This window comes from Peromyscus leucopus, chromosome 9, assembly GCF_004664715.2.
Source record: "Peromyscus leucopus breed LL Stock chromosome 9, UCI_PerLeu_2.1, whole genome shotgun sequence".
Classification (NCBI taxonomy): domain Eukaryota; kingdom Metazoa; phylum Chordata; class Mammalia; order Rodentia; family Cricetidae; genus Peromyscus; species Peromyscus leucopus.
Window position 1 is genome coordinate 84,507,600 of NC_051070.1, and position 14,728 is coordinate 84,522,327.

Genomic DNA, 14,728 nt, shown 5'->3' on the forward strand with positions numbered 1-14,728 from the left:
ATAGTTAAAAGGGAGGTTTATTTTGTGGGGTAATTCACAAATGAAGGGATAGGTAACAGGGTCTGGGAAAGGTGTAGCCCAGTCCGGCGGTGTTCTCTGGAGAATTCTGCTCCGTCTACCTCCAGCATCTAGGGTCCAGGAACCAAGAGAGCCAGCGCATCCCAATCTCGGGTCTTCAGGGTCCTCTCTTGGCCCCACCTTGTAGGCGTGACAGTTACTGAAGCCTCAGTGGGGGTTGGAACTTCCAGATCAAAGCTGGAATGGCTACCCACTACACTTTGTACCTGAGCCATCTGAACCCAAAGTCTAGGAACTTAAAACAAACTCTACGGTCTCCCACGCTCTTCTAGAATATCCAGGCATAAACCACCTTTCAGCATTCTCATTGTGGAGGTAAGGAAATGGAGGCCCAGAGTAAGCAAGGCACTTTCGAAGAGTCACACAGCAGCCAGTCAGGTCTAGCATCAGAATTATAGCTGGTGCCCTGCTCCCCAGAAGGCACAGAGGTCCCTCCTGGGCTCTATCCACCACTGCCCACAGCACCCGCTGCATTAAACTCCCCAGCAAGCCTCTCCTTTTGAAGGCACCCAGTTCTGAACCCCAGAGCTTTCCAGTGCCCATTGTTTAAATATAGATTACTAATGAACTGCTTTTTCTTCGCCTTCCCAGTGAATAGTTGTGTAAAGTTAATTTGCAGTGTTATGTAAATTCTGTTTAACTTCAATCAAGTTTCTAATTATGTTTTTACCGCAGTAATTCCCATTTGATTTGTCATCTCCTGTTAGGTATTTAACGTTCGGTGGGCAGGCTTGCTTTCTACCATCTCTCCATTTTCCAGCACCCACTCCCTGCTGACCTGCCTGCCTGCCTTTCCCCCACGCTCCTCCTCCGCTGCTGTTCTCCTCCTGTCCATTGCTTTCTCTTCCTCTCCTCATTCACCAGTTTCCTTTACTCTTGCTCGCTCCTGGAGTCCTCCCTCCCCATCCTGCCTCTCCCCCCACCCCCAGATCTTGTTTCTCATTCTTCCAGGCCTTCCTCACTCTGTGTGTCATGCGTCCTCTGTCCACCCGGGTCTCGCTCTGCTGCCCCCTGTATTCTCCATCCTTCTTTGTGGTCCAACGAGTGTTCCTCCTTCTTTGAGTCTTCTCTCTCACTCCTTTTCTCCTTCTCCTTGTGCCCTTGAGCCATTTCAAGGGAGTGTGTAGGGGGCGCTTCCTAGGGTCCCCAACACTGAGGCAAGAGTAGGATTACCGGGCGTGGATCCTGAGCATCTCTTCAGAAATCAGGGCCTGGCCTTGGAAACACAGTCAGGAACTTCTTAGGTAAACTATTCCCCGGGCTGTGGAGTGAGGCCTGGGTGAGAAACATGGGCTCTGACTCTGATAGGCCGCAGCCTTCTTGTTAGCGCCCCCTCTGTGGCCACGCCCCCTCTCCGCCCCTGTCTGTGAAGTGGGGTGACAGGAGCTCTTGTACTCAGCTGCTGTGAGGATAGATGAGGTGACTTCCTGGAAGAGCTTGCTGGGGCCAGGTGGAGATGGCTTTTTATCAGGGAACCCTCAGCCTCACCTCTCGCTTTTCTCTGGCTTCCCAGGGTTGCTTTTATAGGCAGATTCTGGACTACTGGGCCCTGGTATCCAGGCCAGGCCTGAGCCAGGTGGAAGCTAGCTACAGGTGATCTCATAGCCACCAGCAAGGGCAGAGACTGAATGTAGTCTTAGGGCCTGTCCCCCGGATGTCAAGTGCAGAGGTGTAGCTACGAGGTAGCAACAGGCATCCTTACCTTGACCTCTAGCGTCCCCAGAGTCATGCTGTGGTGTCCAGCTGTGAGACTTACATTCTGTCACCAAGTCCCTGGGGCTTCCTTTCTGGGCCTTGAATCTAGCCCCAGCCCTGGCTCTGGAGTTCCCCCTGCCCCCCATTATTTGAGAGTTGCTGGCAGCCACAGAGGGGCTCTCTGGCTTGTGTCTGCCCTTGTGGGAGGCAGAGGCCTGGGTGGGCATGTGTCCCTCCTCATCCTGTCCTCCTTGTTCCCCACTGTCCTGGCTTCTCGTCGGCCAGGAAGCAGAAAACAAATGTTTGCAAAGAGCCTTCTTCCAAGCGAGGAAAGGCCACTGGTCACTTGTCCTTCAGAAACTCGGAAACCTGAGCTGGCTCAGCCTGCCCTGCTGGGCCTTGTGGCCACCTGACCCAGTGAGTGGTTGTGTGTGTGTGTGTGTGTACATGCGTGTGAGACCAAGGAAACCTTGGCCATCACGTGGCTGCTCTTTCCCCTGTTTATCTAAGCAAGCAGTTCAGGCCAGCTGAAGCGAGGAGGCTGTGACATGCACCACAGGACAGAGGACAGGAGCCGTAGTGCAATGGAAGGCCCTGAGCCAGGGGTCAGAGGTCCTGGGCCACCACACTGAGTGGGGAGGACTGGACTGGGCCAGCCCTGGACATACCCTCCCCACCAGGATCTCCAGCCCTGACACAGAGAGGCTGGTACCTCTGGCAAGGCGGAGCTCCAAAAGGCAACATCCCAGCCAGAGATGGGGTTGGTATATAAAAGCTGCCTCCAACTACTGTGGCCCCAGACCTGTGCTGCTGCAGAGTCCTGAGCCTTGGCTTCCCTACATGGACCCAGAAAGCCACTGAATGTGTGTGGCGTACCTACTGTGAGGCAGGCCCTGGTTCCTGCGGAGGTGTGTGTACATGCCTGTTTCTCCAGAACCTCTGGGGAACCCCATGTCTGACATGTTTCCTTCTGGGAATCAATCCTACTGAGATCAATCCCCTTCCAGGGTGAGGACCCTGTGACCTTGTCATGAGGTGACCTGTCCCATCTACCACTGTTCAGGAGGCCTGAAACCCCAGTGTTGGGTCAGAGCTCACTAAGAGGGGGAGGCGGATGAGAGACTTGTATTCCTCGAAGACTGGAGAATGAGGCCCGAGCAGGTGTTTCTAGCCGAGGAGGGGCCCATTCCTCCGGGGATGTAGGGCCAGAGCAGCTGTGTACAGTGGGCAGCTACGCAGGCCAAGATAACCTCTGGACATCTGGGGCCTTCTATGAAGTCTCCAGCGGGGAAAGATGGGCCGCCCTCGGTCTTGACCACGCTCGCCAGTCTTTCTAGGAACCATGCTGTTCTCCCTGGCCTGGAAGCGGTGCCCAGCGCCCACATTCAGATGGGATGGTAAAATGACAGCCACTTTGGTTCACGTCTGCATCCCCTTCTCGGCTGACCCTTCCCTGCATCCTTCCTTCCACAAACACTTCTTGGCATGTGTCCTTGCCGGCTCTGTGTTCTAGGAAAACCACATTCCCCAGCCCTAGAGATACCAATTGCCAAATCATTGGTGGTCACCCAGATGGGCCAAAGGGGTCGAGAAGGTGAGGGCTGTTAGAAGAGGCAGCTGTGGCTGGGAATTGGGGTCCCGCTACCTGGGCTCTGGGAGGGAAAGGCACCCTTGGTACTGTCAAGTGTCAAGGTGAGGAGGTCCTGAGGGCCACCTCCGAGCATACAGGGCATCTCCAAGCTTTGTCGTGATAGCTGTTAGGGGTTCAGTATTCAACGTGAAGAAGATGAATGGGGAACCTCTGTGCAGAGAAAAGCTAGAGGGATGTACCCAGTCAGTGGCTGCCATTTTACCGTTCCCATCTGAATGTGGGTGCTGGGCAGGGGGGCAGCAGAGCAGACAAGGCTAGAGCCTACAGTGCCCTCTGGGCCTTATTGCCAGCCCTAGCTTGCACACTACAGCTCCAGGGTTGGCTGTCTTCTGCCCACAGACGTCGGGTGGTTCTTTTAGTGGTCTGGCCCCCTGCCAGGCTGAAGTCTGACCTCTGTCCTTCATCCCACTTTGTGTGAGGGCCACAGACCATTAGCCTTCAGCATCTCTGAGCCCCGGCTTCCAGGCTTCCTGCCTCGGAAGTCCCAGCAGTATAGACCAGGCCTCTGATCCAGAACTGGTAGCCAGGGTGTGGCTCACGTCCATTCTGCCAAAGCTTAGCAGATGCACCTTCCCACCTCTCAGGATTTCCAGGGCCAGGAGGCCTGCTGGGGCTATGCCTTGGGTGGGGAGATGCTTGGGCTGCCATGTACAGGCAAGAGACTGGATTCCAGGGGAGGCCTGGTCTCTCCCACTCTCAGTGAACAGGAGAGGCCTATGTTGAGGTGAGGTGGGCCTAGGGGGGCAGCTGAGAGGCCCTCCCTTCTCATTCTGATGTCTAGCAGTCTGATGGGGACCCAATGTAGCCCTCCCATTGGCTGGGGAGTCATGAAGGAGGGGCCAGGGAGGGCTAAACGCTGTGTCTACATCCCCCCTACCCCGGGGCGGGGCACCAACTTCCTTTTTTTTACTGTACCCTCAGCCTCAGTGGATGTATCCCCAACCCCTGAACCATAGAGAATGGGCTGGGGTCACCTACACTGCTAGCGTCAAAATGTACATGGGTGACCCCATGGGCCTTTCCCTGCATGCCACTCGGGTGATCTGCTGTGTCAACACTAGGTAAGACTAATCCCCACAGGCCCTACTCAGTCATGTCCAAGGTCATATGCTCAGGGGAGAAACACAGTGGTACTTTTGTCATGGCCTCATTCTGTAAAATAAATGATCAAGAGTCCCAGAGGTCAGAGGTCATGGTGGCCAAGCCTGCCAGGCTTCCTAGTCCGTCCTGCCTCCAGAAAGCAGCAGCCCTTATGAAGAGACCTCTGAGGCTCTCCGTCTCCCCTGGGCCTGGTGGGGTTGATGGGACAGGAAACCAGGGCAAGTGGGAGGATGGGTCTAGCCCAGAGATGAAGTACAATGAAGTCTGTCCTGTCCCCCAGGGCCATAGACACACGGGTCACCCCCACAGGAAGCCCTACCCAAGCGCTACCTCGGCCCACCCAGGTTTCCCGACTGAAGTGTCTCCTATTCCCGTGGGAGCCACCACCAAGAATCCTGCCCCCTTGAGAAAGGAAGGACTGCCCTGACCGTGACCTGTTCTGGCTCCTCCCTCCCAGGCTGTCCCGTGGTTAGAGACTCTCAGCTAGCACCAACCCTCACCCTGCATGTGAGGCTCCTTGGTACAATTTTTCAGGCCCATGGGAGAAACCTCAGGCCTGCAAGCCAGAGGCCCAGATTCTTTGTCCAGAATCTGCCCCGGGTTTGTTTGGTGGTCCACTTGGGCAAGTCACTTGCCCACTCCGGACCTCATCTGTAAAGAGCTAAGGAGAGGTGAATACTCTGCCTAGCATAAGCAGTTGGTGAAAAGAAACCCTTGGCAGAGGATGAATTTAGGATTGGTGAGGACAGCCAGTCTTGGGTGACCACTTACAGGTGCCTCACACCTCCCTGAGGAGGAGGGGGGCCCTTCTTCCGCAGCCCAGCAGGTGGAACATGTCTGAGCTCTGCCTTCCTCAGGCTGGTGTGTCAGGTCGGTGGATCTGTAGTAGGTGGAAGTCTGGGGCTGCGGGTGTTGCTGTGAACAGGTCCTCTAACCCATTCTCTCCCCTGGCAGGTACCCCCACACCTGGGACACCCCCTCAAGCTGGGTGGCCACCAGCCCGGCACAGTTCAGTGTGTACGTGGATGACTGGTCCCAAGGGAACCAAGGAGAGGGTCAGGACTCCAAGGAAAAGTGGGTTCATTGTGACTTGGAAGGGTAAAGGGAGCTGTCGGACACCTTGAGCTCATGTGCCAGCTAATGGCCAGTGGGGAAGCCCCTAACACAGGAGCCCTCCGCCTCAGGACCCACTCTGTCCACTAGGACTCACGGGACCTTTGTCACATGGCACTGTGGGGTGATCCCAGCAAGTCAGACCAAAGGGGACAGCGGTGCAGAGGGAGGGAGGTACAGTGCCCGTGAGGTGCTGAGACTGAGGAGTCATGGGTTCCTGGGGAGAGAAATTGGCAGTGAGAAGCCTGGATATGCATCCAGCGTGGTGCCCCAAGTCACGAGGAGACAAATAACCTGAGTGGATGCCAGCACCAGGGACCCAGGCCAACCTCCCCATCCTGTGGACTGGAGCGGAGCGGTTGTCCCAGGCTGACACTATGCCCCTCGCCTCTTCCTCTGGGCGGCTCCCTGTTCCACCTAGCCCTAGGTGGGTCCCATTGTTCCTTCCGCTCTCTGTGGCTCTCTGCTCCTTGTGGGAGGGTACTCTGGTGCCGCCCAGAAGCTCTGGGAGTGGGTGGAGTCCTAGGCTGGATGGTTATGAGTCAGTGTTGCTGTGTGTCACCAGACTGCATGCTGGGCTGTTTCCCCGGCTGCCTGCCTCTTCTCTCCCACCCACATATGTGGGCTGCTCCTCTGGAGGGGACAATGCTGTGTCCACAAGCTCTAAACGACCCAGGGCAGAGAACCTGAGGGCTCAGCTTTAGGCCTCAGGGTCCTCCATCCCTGAGCCGCATTTCCAGTGCAATGGAGCAACCATGGGCAAGCCAGAGTTCTCAGCCCTGGCCTCAGAGGAAACTGGACAGTTCTGAATGATAACTGCCTCAGACCGGTGAAATCAGGTCCTCGGGTGAAATCAGGTCCTCCGGTGTAGTCGGCTGCTGCTGGCTGGGCTGCTCTGGTTTGGGTGGCCTCTGGTGGCTGCCTTTGCTGCTCTCCCCAAGAGCCCCTGGGAAGAGAGTCCTGTTGACTCAGTTCACAGAGCCTAGAGCCGGTGCTGGGCCCAGCTCTGCCACTTTCTGACCCTGAGCATGTGGCCCCCAGCACCTGAGCCTCCTCTTCCTCATTTATGCAGTGAGGGTGCCACCGACACTTTGGGGTGTGTAAGTGTGTTCATAGTGAGCTCATGTGTGTAAACCGTGTCCTGAGACTAGGCCTGGGGCAGAGGCAGTAGGCACCATGTGTCACCACTGCCTGCCTCTTTAAGCAGAGCCCATAACAACACTCTGGCCACCACTGCTCCTTTGTGTCCAATGAAGTCCTTACCCAGCTTTGTAGCAAACTGCTTCAGACTTGATAGTTTAGAAAGAATAGGAGTTCATTTGGCCCACAGTTCTGGAGTGTGGGGAGTGCAAGGGTACAGTGTTAGCATCTGCTGGGGCTTCCCGACACAGCAGAGGGTGTTGTGTGGCAACGCCGAGCTCTTCTGTGACGCCACGAATGCCATGCTGAGGGCCCCACCCTTGTACCCTCACTCAAGCCTATGAACCTTCTGACGGCCCCACCTCCAAACCATTAACACATAGACTTTGGGGACACATTCGAACTGTAATGTTGGAGTGCCTGCAAGGCTAGGGCTGGACTCTAAAGTCGCATGAAGAGACAGCTCACCTCAGGGGATGTCCTTGGGCCGTCCAGCTCCCCGGAATGTGTGTTCTGTCACTCCTAAGGATGAGTGGGCTGGTAAGGGCGTCGCTCCTCACCCCAACAATCCAATCAGGTAGCCGGGATGTGAGCCTCTCCCTCTGAAAGAACAGGGGGAATCCCAGATTCTGTGGAGAAGGGCACCTTAGGTCTGCAAGAAGACCTGGCTGGCATGGCTTCTAGGGAGCAGCAGGCACCTCCAGGACAGAGCGTCACCGGGCTCTGGGTGTGCCCTGGCTCAGGGATGGGTGAGCTGACATCACACCCATAATTGGTGCAGGAAGATGCAGAGGCTGAAACACACTGGCACCGTCCAGGGCTGGGCCCCAGGCACCCAGGGAGGCAAGCCTAGCTAGTTTCTGCCGTGCACAGTAGAGCAGGTCGGGGATGCCCTTCTCGGCCCACCACCTGCTGCATGCCGTTCTCCTCCTAGAGTTCATCCAGCCATCCAGGCAGCTGTGTAGGCATCCCTCGCCCCCCCCCCCCCCCAGCAGCTGTCCCAGGTCAGGAAAAGGTGAAAGGCAAATCTGGACGCAAAGGACAGCACTGAGCAAACGGCACTGGTAGGGAAGGTTGACTTGGTGAGGTGCCCGGGCACACACTGTGGCCTGAAGTGCAGTGGCCTTTTCTTCTTTGGTCCTTCAGCTGCCTCTTACAGACTGACTGGCCGCCTGTGGAAGGAAGGCTGGACCACCCTCTAACACCTTGTCCCCCCCCTTGTCACACCACCAAGGCCACAGGAAAGACAGGATGCTATCTAGGCCTGGGTGATGATAGACTCTTAGTAAGAACAGGGCTTTCTTTTGCCTGGATTTTATACACCTGGGCTCCACTATGTCCTAGCCACAGTGGCCAGCGTCCCCAAGGGATGCCTACTAGGGAATGTGGTTGCCTGGGAGTGGGGGCAGAGGTCATAGGGAATACATCGTCCCCAGTGCCCAAACTTCTTGAACTTCCTGTACCAATTATGGGTATGAAGCCAACCCATCCAGGCCTTTAGCCATTGATGGCCCCAGATGGGGGAACTAAGGTCTGGAAGGATCGACTGCTTATTTGTGGGCCAAGACTGTCTCCCCTGGCTCCTTAGTTGCCCCACCCCCCAGCCACATACACCAACACCCTTACTGTTCCCATGCCCCAGGATACCCCACCCGCCGCCATCCATCCACCTGCCTTCCCACCTCAGCTCAAAATGGGAACACATGGTCAGGCAGGGACGCTGCCAGGGGCCCCGACTCCCACCTTGCCTTCCTGGGCTTCTGTTTTGCTCTTCTTGCACGTGAGGTAGCCAGGGTCGTTTGTTAAAGGAAGGGAATAAGTTCCCGAGGGAGAGAATGAGTGAATGACAGTGCCTAGAAGTCAGTTGACAGCTCCCATTTTAAAAAACGAGAGCCGAGTCTCAGGGACCCTCCTCCATGACCGCGTCTTTGGGTTCCTGGCGGCTGTAGAGTGTGAACCCGGGTTTCATAGGATTCTCTCCTGTGGGTGGTTCCTGCCAATGTTCACTTCTCCGAAAACAACCTGGAACATCCCGTGATGCTCAGAGGTGTCAACAAGGGCCCAGGAGGCAGGTAACGCCCCCGTTTTGCAGCTGTCCCCTGGGTCAGCCCACTGTTTCTGCCCCATCCCTGGCTCCCTGGTCAGAAAGCCTGCACCTGCTTTAATGCAGGGCATGGTGTGACAGCAGCTGGTTGAGTCTGTGTGCAGACCAAAGACCTGCTAATGGTTATTCTCAGGCATCCCTGCCCATGAGTTCCCAACCTGAGCCGCCAGCCCACCTGCCTGTCACCTGGAGGCCAGTGAGGTGCAGCGGCAGCAGAAATTCTGAGTGCCCCAACCCCCAGGGTCCAGCTCCGCCCTGCCCAGAATGAGGACAGCCAAGTCCTCCCTTGTGGCCTTCATGGCCCAAAATATAGATAACTGCCAAGTTCTAATTATGCAAGAAGAAACACCGAATGTTCTGGAAGCTCTGGAAAGACCTTGGGCCGGAAGGGACACCTCTGTGAAGGCAGCATTAATCATCAGGTGATTCTTCAGGGAGTGGAGATGACCAGGTCCATGAGGCAGTGGTAGAGATGCTGGAAGTGCAGTGTGAGGTGGGGCCTCAAAATCCTGTTCCTTTTGGCCAAAGGCTTCTACCTGCAGATGTAGTTTCAGGTCTGCTTAATGGGACCTTCTCATTACGGGGACCAGGACCATGCTAAGGTCTGGGAGGGAGCTGAAAGAGTTGTTGAGGAAGGGCCAACAGGTGAGACAGTCCTTGTGGTAGCAGGGCCACAGTGTGTGTGTGTGTGTGTGTGTGTGTGTGTGTGTGTGTGTGTGTGTGTGTATGTGTGTGTGTATGTGTGTGTGTATGTGTGTGTGTGTGTACTGGTGTCACTTTCTGGCTGGTGTCACTAACCATGAATAATAGGCACTGAGGCTATCAACAGAGCTGTCATCCCATACCCTTCTCTGGGCGAAGCTAGCCACTGGTAGGAAGTTTGTGGTAGGCCTGTGGGTGGTTCCCGCCAATGCGCACTTCTCCAAGAACATCCTGGAACATCTCTTGTGGGTGCATCGGGGGACGTTTTGAGACAACTCCAGCTTTCCAGCCAGCAGACCTTGGCTCCCCCTAGCTCTGGAGCCTGAGTCGGGCTATCCCAGTCCAGCTCCCCAACCCACAGCTCAGCTCAGTGAGGGTGAGGTCAGGGAACACGTATTCCAAGAATGCAGGAGGCAGAGCTTCAGATAAGGTTTGGATAACCATCTGGGGTAAATATTTGCCTTTTTTCTGGAGCCAGCCCTGGCCTCCAAAGAGAGACCAAGACCAGGGCCTGGGCTCAGGGTCATCTCAGGGGATGTGTGTCTATGTAAATCTCTCGGGAAATCCCTGTCCCCATGAAGAGTTTGGTTGGACCCAAGAGGGGACCCATTCCCCACCCCAGCCTCTGACATCACAGCTCTACAAAGTAGGGGTGGCACAACTGCCCTGTCCAGGTCAGGCACCATGGGTTAGGGGTAGGGTGGCAGGGTTCAGGTCTTCGTACCAGGTCAGCTGGGAATGGACATGCCCAAATGATGGAGGTTCTGCCCCCACTGAGCCACTTGTGAATAGAGCAGTTCTGCACTCCGCAAAGGTGCCTTGTCACCATTCTCTGGACTCTTCCTCCACGCCTTGTGACACTTCCTGTCTGGTTCAGCCCTCCGGATTGCAGGCTCGGCTGTAGACAGCCCGTACACTGCAAGGGCTGTCTAGCTACCCTTGGTCTGGGTATGTTCATGTTCAAGATCCTCGCCAGCCTGGAGCCTCCCTTGCAGATGAGTTGTTGGAGGAAAAGTTAGAAAGGAGATAGAGGCTCAGAGAGGCTGAGTGACTTGCACCTGGTGACCCAGCAGTAGCAAAGCAGGGATTTAAGCCCGGCCCTACCCATCCCTGCCCCCTGACCTAACCACAGGATTCCAATCCAGATCATGGTCTCCATCAAAACAACCCCCACTTCCTCCTAGGGATCCTTGGAGGAGGCCGGGATGGTAACTTGGCAATGGTTGGGGGACCCTGTCTTGGCCCTGGGACAGTCCCAGCCCCCAAGTGATCTCTGCCTTATGCAAGACCGACCAGGGTCTGCTCACTCAGGAGCAGTAATGGAGACTCCAGCAACCACATTCCCCACTGGGGCTTTGGAATCATGCCTAAGATGGGCGTGGCCCTGTGTGGCCTTCTGTGTCACTGATGGAAGCTGCCTTGTGGTTGGAGTCTCTCCCCCCACCCTACAAGGGTCCCTATCCACAGGAAACCAGGGTGAGCTCCTACTGCCCACAATCCTCCAGGATACCAAAGGCCTTTGAGGAAGAAAACAGTACCTCTCAGACCTGTTATTTACCCTGTGGTTTGCACTGTCTGGGAGCAGCCAAGGACAAGTCACCTCTTGCCTCTGTCCTTGGCCTTACTAGGTGTCCAAGCACACGCCATAGCGGAGGACACTAGCAGGACTGGGTGAGGTGGACACCATGTCTCTCCTGTGTCCACCGCCTCGCCCAGGCTCCTGGTACCCGAGCCTTCTGTAGGAGGGGCCTCGGATCCACTTGTTCTGAGCAGGGCTACCAAATGACTTCCAGGGCCAGGCTGTTATGTGCATTAGCTCTGCGGTAGCTGTGTGACCTTAGGCTGTTAGAGAACTTCTCTGGGCCTTGCCTATAAATTAAAGTGCATTTTTTCTGAGGCTAATTCCGGCCATCGTGACCCCATAGTATGGATTCAGTGTCAGCCTCCTGTGCCTGTGTCTTCAGGTATAAGGCAGACGCATACCCCTGACCCGGTCCAGAGCTCAAATTCCAGTGTCCTTCCCTTGGGACCCTTCCTGGCCTGCTTACCCCTTGGCATAAGTTTAACACTGAGGTAGTAGGGCTGGAGGAGATGGGGGCCATATGTCCATGCTGAACCAGATGCCCAAGTCAAAGCCACGCACCCTGAGTGGCAGGCGTTGATTCTTAAAGCCTGGGTGACACCAAGTGAGCAAGGCCTTTCCGGCTCCGACTTCTGTCTCCACTGCCAAAATAATCATTTTCTCTTTGTCAGCGGCTCTGCCGGCCAACTAGACTTCAGGAAACGCCTGGGCTGTGGATGGCAGGAGGCAGGAGGTTCGTTCCCCTTTCCACACCAGCCCAGTTGCTGCTGTGTATGAGACCCTGGTCCTCAGTTTCCTCCTCTGTAAAATGGAATGTTGCAGCAGCAGCACCCAGGGACTATTTTATATTCTCAAAAGTAACCCATTGGCCAGCCTGGCGGCTCTAGGACTCTGTGCTGTGTGGAACCCTGCACTGGCCCCTATGGGGTGATTCATGTCCCAAACTAGCAGACAAGGGTCCACACCCTGTATACACCGCCTTACGTGGTCTGTGTCTCCAAGCGGGGGGCCTATGACCCTACAATTGAGGCAAGGAGATGTGTGCCAGGCACACATCTTTAGAGAGTGGGTGACCTGGGGGCTTGAACTAGGTTCTTCTGATTTGAGACTGTGTCCTAAACCGCAGGGCTCAGGAGTCTCTGGCAGCTGTGCCTGCTGGGCAGTGAGAGAGCCCTGGCCAGGCTGTGTGGCTGGTACCACCTGTCCCGCCATCAGACAGGCCTCTCTGCAGTCTTAGGACTCAGAGGCAAGTGTGCTGGCCCCAGGGAGCACAGTGCTTGCTTCCGACCACAGAACTGCTTTCATAGAGCCAGAATTTGAAATTGGGGTCTGCATCTCTCACCCTGTCAGAGAGCCTCCTGGGTACCGATGAGCTCCCTGGGCAGTGGGGGGGGGGGTAACCAGAGGCCACCCAGTGAGAACAACTTTGCCCCATGCCCTGCCACCTGCATGGGTAGCTGCTCTGCATTCTGCCCTCTCAGACCTTGGAGCAGCCCCCAGCTAGTCTCCCTACCACCTCCTTCTCATCCAAGCTCTTCTCCCTCAGCAGCCACGGGAACTCTTCCAAACTGGCATGCAGGTCATTCCCCCTCTGTGACTGCTTCTGCCCACTGCTGCTCTGCTCTGCGCTCCCTGAGCCCACGCCTCCATTCTCGTGTCCTCTAGACCACACTTGGTCCCCTACCGCTTAAGAGTCTTCGCTTATACTGTTCCTTCCGCCCAGATGCTGTTCCCTGACTCCTGGCCTGCCTTTCGATTCATCCTTTAACTTCACCTTCCTGAAGAGGCCACTCCACCCTTTGAGTCTCTGCGGGGCAGCCCCTGCTCTTGTTCTGGATGTGAGATGCTACTTAGGTTTGCCATGCTTCATTCTGAGCTGTTGAAGCAGCAACCGCTATCACAGCTTGGGTGTTCTGTTCATGCCGTCTGTGTTCATGGGGTGAATGGTGTGAGCATCACCACTTCCTCTTGGGTCTGAGAGAGAGAGGGGAGGGGATCCATTGTACAGGGAAACTGAAGTCTACAGAAATGCAGAAATGGGGTGTCTGGACCTGCCTACATCACCCCGAGACACCCCTTGGTGCTCCCATCTGTCAGCTGGTTCTGCCTGTTAAGTTTTCCCTTTGGTAACAGTTGTGACAGTGTGATCAGCCTGGCAGGCCCTGCAGGAGCCGGACACACTAACCGTCCCCTCTCATTGCAGGAGGATGGACCTTGAGTGAAGTGGAGGGGCTGTGAGCTGCCGACCAGTGCAGGGACACGAGCGACTCTTGGCTCACGGAGGTAGGTGCACATTTCTGCCGAGAGCTCCCAGAAGCAGATGAACATCAGGGCTGGGGGTCCTAGGTTAGTCTCAGCCACACTGGGGCTTCCCAGCCCTCACATTGGGGCCGGTGCCACCGCCTTTGCTGGATGTCATTGTGTCCTGATAAGTGCTCCCTATAGTTCATGCCCCATGCATGGCCTCTGCCTTGATGTTTCTCAGGTAGCCGCTGAGACAAGGTGGAGAGTGCTTGGGATGCAAGCCTGGCATTCCCAGCCTTGGCACGGTGATACTTACAAGCACACTGGTGACCCTGAGCCCCAGTGGGACACAGGACCCCCTAGGAGGGTGGCCTGGATGGCAGAGAGGCATGCTTACTGCCATGAGTCACCAGTGTGCCACGGTGAGTGCTGCTAACCTCAGAGCCTGACTCTGGCTCTTGTCCACTGGAACCATGAACAATTGCTCTCAACTTTGCTTTAACTGTCTGTCAAATGGGAATGGCATGATAAGGGATGTATGCAGCATATTGCCTATTTCCTCAGGGATCCTGGGACTCCCTCCCCACTATCCCCTTCCTCTGAGGACCTGCCAGTGCCAGGATGGGCATAGACAGACCACCTGGCCTGATGGAGAACTTAGGTCCCTCAGGGAGCTCCTGAGAATGGCAGGGACCAAACCTTAGGATTGAGCTGGCCTAGACACCAGGGTGTCTCATCCCAGGATGGCATTTCAGGGTTGATCACACTTGGCTCCACACCAAAGGGTACCTGTGTAATCTCTATTTACTCCTTGGCTCTCAACCCAGAGGGTTCAGAAGCCATACACAGATGCTCCTTGGCTCAGAGCCCTTTGTCTCAGGGCACCATGGCCCTGGGCCACTTTGGGAGAGTAGAGAGAGATTCCCTGCCCAACTGCCTGAAGCTTTTCAGTAGACTACGATAGGGCAGAACCGGCAGTTCAACTGGGGACCTGGGCTATGGCCCCATCTGCTGCAGGAACCCCAGATTTCTGCTTCTCAACTGTGTGACTGTAGGTGGGTCACATCCCTATAGCAAGAGTGAGTGTTCTTATCCCAAAATGAACATAAGCATCACCATCATGGCAGACAGGCCTGCTAGGATGCTTAGAAGCCTCTGGTGGTGTTCTATTTTGGCTCTTCTGGTACCTGGGTTGTACTCTTGAAACACACACTTCCCCGCATGAGATCCCTTAGAGGAGGTTTGTGTAATGCCTTGTTTCCCAGAGACTCTGTAGTTAAGAAACCCATTGAGCTGTAAGTGGTGGAGAAGGATTTGA

The 14,728-nt window shown here is 55.7% G+C and overlaps 1 protein-coding gene across 3 annotated transcripts in view; it reads left to right on the top strand.

The window, feature by feature from the left end:
• Positions 1-14,728, top strand: part of Zmiz1 (zinc finger MIZ-type containing 1) — a 203,617-nt gene that overhangs the window by 64,693 nt on the left and 124,196 nt on the right. For all 3 annotated transcript variants that reach the window (XM_028893569.2, XM_028893571.2, XM_028893570.2), the window contains exon 3: positions 13,370-13,449. The gene's annotated coding sequence lies outside the window, so the exon portion shown is untranslated. The remainder of the gene's footprint in view (positions 1-13,369; positions 13,450-14,728) is intronic.